At 43.9% G+C, this 7122-nt stretch overlaps 1 pseudogene; it reads left to right on the top strand.

Moving 5' to 3' along the window:
* Nucleotides 1-2636: 2636 nt before the first annotated feature.
* Nucleotides 2637-3417, top strand: LOC117031634 (prothymosin alpha-like; annotated as a pseudogene).
* Nucleotides 3418-7122: the final 3705 nt, after the last annotated feature.

Below are 7122 nucleotides of genomic sequence, written 5' to 3'. Positions count from 1 at the left end.
ATACTTGGATTGATTGACATTTGTTTTTGAATGGGATACAATTTTTTTTTTAAATTGGGGAGTATTGGGGAACAGTGTGTTTCTCCAGGACCCATCAGCTCCAAGTTGTTGTTCTTCAATCTAGTTGTGGAGGGTATAGCTCAGCTCCAAGTCCAGTCGCCATTTTCAATCTTAGTTGCAGGGGACACAGCCCACTATCCCACATGGGAATTGAACGGGCAACCTTGTTGTTAAGAGCTTGCGCTCTAAGCAACTGACAATCCGGACACCCCTCCAGCAGATCAGCGACAGCTTGTTGTCTTCAATCCAGTTGTAGACGTGCAGCTCACTGGCCCATGTGGGCATTGAACCAGTGACCTTGGTGGTAGGAGCACAGCGCTCCAACAACCTGAGCCATCGGGATGGCCCATACAGTCCATTTTTTTATTCTGCTTGATCTTTCTACCACTTACCACTATCTAATATAATATATATGTGTTGATTTCTTCTCTTGATCCTCCAGAATGGACTCTCCAAAGGCAGGGACTTACTTCACTGCTTTTTGCTAAGACCTAGAACCTAGTACATAGCAGATGCTCGATAAATATTTGTTAAATGAGTGAATAATTATTTTAACCTCAGTAATAATACAAAGGTGACCTAAACTTCGAAACTGCTAGTTGACATTAGAAGAAGCAAAGTTTTTGTTGAACACCACAATGTTTAGTTTAAAACCAATGTGCTGGCTATCAGAAGTAGGAAGAGTGGAAGAAACAGGCTGAGTCCTCAAGACACTAAAATCTAGAACAGGGAATGTGATAGGTACATGGTCAATAGCTAAGCCAGGAACCATTTTCTAAGTCTCAAAAGAGAGTTACAGGTGAGCCTGACAAGCTCTAAAAATTCAGAGGAAGGAATTCTTCTTGAGAATTGGGGTGGCCAGGGAAGGCCTCCCGGAGGCTGGTTTCAAGTGTATCTTGATGGAAGTTGCCAATGCTAACTGAAAAGTTAGAGGAAGGGTCTACACAGAACTGCCCTCACTTCTGACACCAACTGCAAGTTCAGGGTGTTCCCAAAACCATCCTCAGTTTTGGAAAGTCTCTAGAGAGGGCCATAGAACTCACATTACATACTGATAGCTATGGTTTATTACAAGAAAAGGATACAGATTGAAATCAGCCAAGCGAAGCACATAGAGCAGAGTCCAGAAAAAGTACCAAATGCAGAGCTTCTAGTTATCTTCCCCCCATGGAGGAAGGAAAGTGTTATTTCCCTGGAATTGATGTGTGACAACACACACCGAGTAGTGCCAACCGGGGACACTCACCTGAGCCTTGGTGTTCAGAGTGTTTACTGGGGACTCTGTCACATGGGCACTGACTGATCACGTGGCTGATCTGTTTCCAGACCCTCAATATTCAAGCTGATACTGCATGACCCAAAGTCCCCACCCTGAGCCACACTGTTGGTGTGACTCAAAGCCCCAAATCATACTTTTACTATCTGGCGACCCAAGACCCTCAAGCAAACAAAGTCATGACACTCCAATGGCTTAGAGATCATTCCCCCATAAGCGGAGGGCAAAAACCAGACTTTTCTTCGGGCCATGTTACATTCTTCACTACACAGAAAGGGAGAGTTTAGAATAGCCTACAATCAGAACAATAGTGAATCCCCCAATAACGGATGATTAACAAGCCTTTATCTTGTTCCAGAAAAAAGGAGGAATTTGTCAGTTTTGCTGATAATTTTCATAAAAATATCTGCTTTTGAGAAATGGAGGTGGATATTCAAGGGAAGCAGGTGTGGGGACTCAGATTGTTTGGCATGAATAATCCAGATTGCTTATATTTCCTAAGTAATTTCTTCAATTCTCTCAATATTGTCCATGAGATTCAGTGTGAATACTGATTGAATATTTTCTGTAATTGAATGTGATTTTCTTGATTTCTCAGATAAATCAAGCACTAAATTAGAAATGAATCCTGCGGCTGTTATATCTGTTACTGTGTAACAAACCACTCTACATTTAATGGATTAAACAACCAGCTGTCTTATTTGCACCTGATTCTGTCAGCCATTTGGGCAGGGCTCATGTTGGGAGTTCTGGGGTCACTGGTACGGCTGCGGGCATCTTGTGGTCAACACAGCTGCATGGCCTCTCACATATCTGGGGGTTGGCAAGCTGTTGGTTAGGGTGCCTGGGTTCTCCTCCATGGAGCCTCCCAACAGACCGGTTCAGACATGTTCACATGGAGGCAACATCCAGCAGGATGACAGCAGAAGTCACAGGCCTCTTGAGGCCAAGACAAAGACCTCTCACAGTTTTCTTTCCGCCACATTCTGTTGACCAAAGTAACCCTCCAGATCAGTCCAAGAGGAGGGGAAAGATGCCGCCTCTGACTAGGAACAGCTGCAAAGAATTTGTAGCCATTTAAAAAATATCACAAGTGCTAACTATGATTTCTTTTTTATCCCTTAAATCTTTAATACAAGTTTGTAAATAGATGGTTAGGACTCAGCTTCCCTAAAAAAAAGAAGAGTTTTATGCTGTGCCAGTGGAAAAGGATGTTGTTTTCACCTTTCTAGGTTGCCATTTAAAAGCATTTTCACCCCCACTGGCTGCTCTGAAAAGCCATCTTTGCATTGTTCCCGTGTCTGGCTCCCCACTCGCCGCAACCACCGCCGCCGCGCGCCTCTTCCGCCGCCGCGGACTCCGGCAGCTTTTTCGCTAGAGTCCTCGAACTCTCGTTTTCTTTCTAATCCGCTGCTTAGGATCACCGGCGTGCCCCACCATGTCAGACGCGGCCGTGGACACCAGCTCCGAGATCACCACCAAGGACTTAAAGGAGAAGAAGGAAGTTGTGGAGGAGGCAGAAAATTGAAGAGACGCACCTGCTAACGGGAACGCTAATGAGGAAAATGGGGAGCAGGAGGCTGACAATGAGGTAGATGAAGAAGAGGAAGAAGGAGGAGAGGAGGAGGAGGAGGAGGAGGAAGGTGATGGTGAGGAAGAGGATGAAGATGAGGAGGCTGAGGCAACTACGGGCAAGCGGGCAGCTGAAGATGATGAGGATGACGATGTTGACACCAAGAAGCAGAAGACTGATGAAGATGACTAGACAGCAAAAAAGGAAAAGTTAAACTTAAAAATAAAAAAAGGCCGCCGTGACCTATTCACCTTCCACTTCCCGTCTCAGAATCTAAACGTGGTCACCTTCCAGTAGAGAGTCCCGCCCACCTGCCCGCCCACCACGGGCAGTGCCACCCGCAGATAACGACACGCTCTCCACCACCCAACCAAAACCACAACGTGAATTTGCAACAGGGGAGGAAAAAAGAACCAAAACTTCCAAGGCCCTGCTTTTTTTCTTAAAAGTACTTTAAAAAGGAAAATTTGTTTGTATTTTTTATTTACATTTTATATTTTTGTACATATTGTTAGGGGTCAGCCATTTTTAATGATCTCGTGATGACCAAACCAGCCTTTGGAGCGTTCTCTGTCCTACTTCTGACTTTACTTGTGGTGTGACCATGTTCATTATAATCTCAAAGGAGAAAAAAAACCTTGTAAAAAAAGCAAAAACAACAACAAAAAAACAATCTTATTCCGAGCATTCCAGTAACTTTTTTTGTGTATGTACTTAGCTGTACTATAAGTAGTTGGTTTGTATGAGATGGTTAAAAAGGCCAAAGATAAAAGGTTTCTTTTTTTCCTTTTTTTGTCTATGAAGTTGCTGTTTATTTTTTTTGGCCTGTTTGATGTATGTGTGAAACAATGTTGTCCAACAATAAACCGGAATTTTATTTTGAAAAAAAAAAAAAAGCATTTTCAAAAGCATTTGAATGACTGGTCAGTGTGTAGTGGTACTTTCTGGGGTGTTACTAATTGGTAGAGGATTTTTTTTTTTTTTTTGTATTTCACTCCGGCAGAGTCCTTTTATAATGGAGAAATGTGCATCTTTCAGAAGGTCTATATGAATCCCTGGCCTGCCCATGATGAACATACCCGCTTTCAGGCCCCAAATGCCCAACACTGTGGGGGAGGCCCCTTCCCTGGAGAATAGGCTGGGAGAGTAATACCCTGCCTGGTGGGAGAGGCTTCCCGAAACAACTTGAGCCACTCTATAAAGGAAAATGTTTGATCGATATTGTAGCTGGGCTGTCAGACGAGTTTAATTCTGAAGGAGGGAGCATTGATTTGAAGATGAAACACACTCGGGGGCCAGAGGCAGGCAGGCAATGAGTTAAGTTGGGTGGTGAGCTGTGCTCTGGGCTTTTACCAAAGCTTTGTGCACTGCAATTTCTCTGGCGCCCTGGGATTTGAATTTGCAGAGAAGTAAAAATGAATCACTCATGAGCAGAACTAAAATTTCAAATAGTATAAGTTGTCCTCAGTGATCTTCATCAATGCAGACCTGAGTCTTATAATAAAATGCTTTTATTCCCCCTTTAGTATTAAAATTTAATTTCTTCTGGCTCCCCTGGGGAATGAGCTGTATTTGCCTTCATGGTTAGTGGTCAGCTGGATGGCTGTGTTTTCTGATTTCTACCAATTTGGATTTCACTCTCCTGCTGCCCTGCCTGAAACAGGGGCCAGTTTTGGAGAAGTCTGCCCTGTGCCGAGGAAATGATTAGGAGCAGAGAGGAATCACCCTCATATCAGCAGTGAAATATTTCCAAGGAATTGACCTTGGAGTTCTGCCAGTTGGAAACCATGGCAACCACTGCTTGCCCCTGGAAAATTATTTCTCCTTACAGCATCCTTGTCAATCAGCGCATGCTTCTTCCAACTTCCAAAGCTGTGATTCTTAGGATATGGCAGCCAAAGTGTACTTTCCTATTATGGGAGATGCCTGCCGTGTTTCCCCGAAAATAAGATCTGGCCGGACAATCAGTTCTAATGCATCTTTTGGAGCAAAAATTAATATAAGACCCGGTCTTATTTTACTATAATATGAGACTGGGTCTTATAGAATTAATATAATATAATAGGATATGATATCCATGTCTTATATTAATTTTTGCTCCGAAAGACTCATTAGAGATGACTGTCCAGCTAGGTCTTATTTTCGGGGAAACATGGTAGGTGTTTGGAGACATCAGCCTTTTGTGCTCCAATCCAGAGTCCCTAGGCAAGCAATAATAGCTGGTATTTATATGGCACTTAACATCTACCAGGAACATTTTCATTATTTTTAACATTTTCTTTTTAACTTTTATTTATTTTAAGTGTGCTTTTCCAGGAACCATCAGCTCCAAGTCAAGTTGTTGTTTTCAATCTAGTTGTGGAGGGCGCAGCTCACACTGGCCCATGCAGGGATCGAACCGGCAACTCTGGTGTTCGGAGCATCGCACTCTAACCAGCTGAGCCAACCGGCCGCCCCCACCAGGAAATTTTAAAAGCATTTTATACATACCATACTAGCTCATCTAATGCTTGCAAAATCCCATGAGGGAGGCACTATTATTTTCATTTTACACATGAGGAAACACACACAGAGATCCAGAAACCTGCATGTGATTATCGAGTCAGGCTTTCAAGCCCCGGCACTGTGCTCTGGAATCCATGTAAAAACACTGCACCATTTTGCCCCTCGTCAAAGATGGCAACAGCTTTCTGGCTTGAGGAGACATTGCAGCCCTTTGCCAGCAAGCTTTCCTCTTAGAATATGTCACCCCTTGCCATATCATTGTCTTGGCTTATTAGGATGCTTGTGTTCATCTGGGTCTAACCAGAAAAACTACAAAACACTTCAAAATTTATAAAAGAGAGAATTTACTACAGGCCACTGGTTGCTCAGGTGATGAGGAAGTTGAGAGCCAAATATGGGATGGCAAGGCAACCCAATAGTAGCAACAGCAAGCTGGAGAGCCAGAGAAAATGGGTGGTGTTCCAGGAGCTCAGTGTCTGAAGTCGACTTACAAAACTTGGAACCACAGTGATGATGGCTGCAGGCAGCTGGAGTCACAGCTATTGCCACTACTCTCTTAAATCTCTTCTTTCCAGTTCATTCTCCACGCCACTACTAGGATGAGCTTTGTAAACTCAGATCGAATCCTGTCATGTCCTAATATCCTAGTTCACAAACCTTTGGTGATTCTCTGGCCTGACAACGTCCCCACCCCCACCCCCACCAGAGTGTCCTTTGTATTCTAGCATCTCTGAGCTATACGATGACTTCTAAGGACACAATAGTTTTTTATTCTTTTTGTCTTTGTTCCATCTGCCTACTCAGCCTTGAATGCTGTGCCAGTCAGGGATCCAGCTAGGAAGAGATTGCACATTCAAACTGACGTGCAAAGGGACTGATGTACAAAGGGAAGGTTGCACAGGAAGGGGGAGTTCAAGGGGAGACCTAGTGAAATTACATAGGGTCAGCCACGGCAGAAACATGCCGTTCCTACACTGGTCTCTTCTAGGGGAAAATGTTTCCTAGGACTCCAAAGGGGGGGGTCCTGCCACCTTGAGAGGAGCAGTGATCTTTGGTTTAACTTTAGACTGAGAAACATTAGCCTAAAGCAATTTCTCAGGAATGAAACCAGGGGAATAAAATACCTTGATCTCACTCACCCTCCTCTCCCTCCAAGCTCCCGTGGGAGCTACACATCGACTGGTCACAACTTAAAGCCAAAGGTCAAGAAGCCTGTTGATATGGTTCATCCAGGTCAACTGGTTTTGTCACGCCAGCAGAGAATAGAGGTGAGAAGGATGGGATCTGGAGGGGCAAACAAAAGATATCCAGCCCACATTCCCTCCCCTGACAACCCTGCTGCAGATTTCTATATCTATTCTTGAAGATAAAGCCCACATGTTACTTCTCAGCAATACCCCAACGCTCCCAAGCTGGGGCAGTTACCATGGTCTCCCATAGTCCTTCTCATTCCTGGTGTTTGCGTTATGTAGGTGACTAACCAGTGCCTGTTAGTCTCCCTGTTAGACAGCGAGTCCCTCGGGCACGTGAACTGTCTCTGTTTATATTTACAATATCTGCACCTAATTCTTGGGAACGTTTTTTTGCACTCAAAAAAAATTGTGGTGGAAGAAAGGAATGAATGAACCATCTAAGATAACTCCTATTCTCCACAGATGACACTTTCAATTAGCTCTGAAACAGCATCTTCTTTCACACAGAGATGTTG

Source organism: Rhinolophus ferrumequinum, chromosome 12 (assembly GCF_004115265.2).
Source record: "Rhinolophus ferrumequinum isolate MPI-CBG mRhiFer1 chromosome 12, mRhiFer1_v1.p, whole genome shotgun sequence".
Taxonomy (NCBI): Eukaryota; Metazoa; Chordata; class Mammalia; order Chiroptera; family Rhinolophidae; genus Rhinolophus; species Rhinolophus ferrumequinum.
This window is presented reverse-complemented; position numbering and strand designations above follow the sequence as displayed.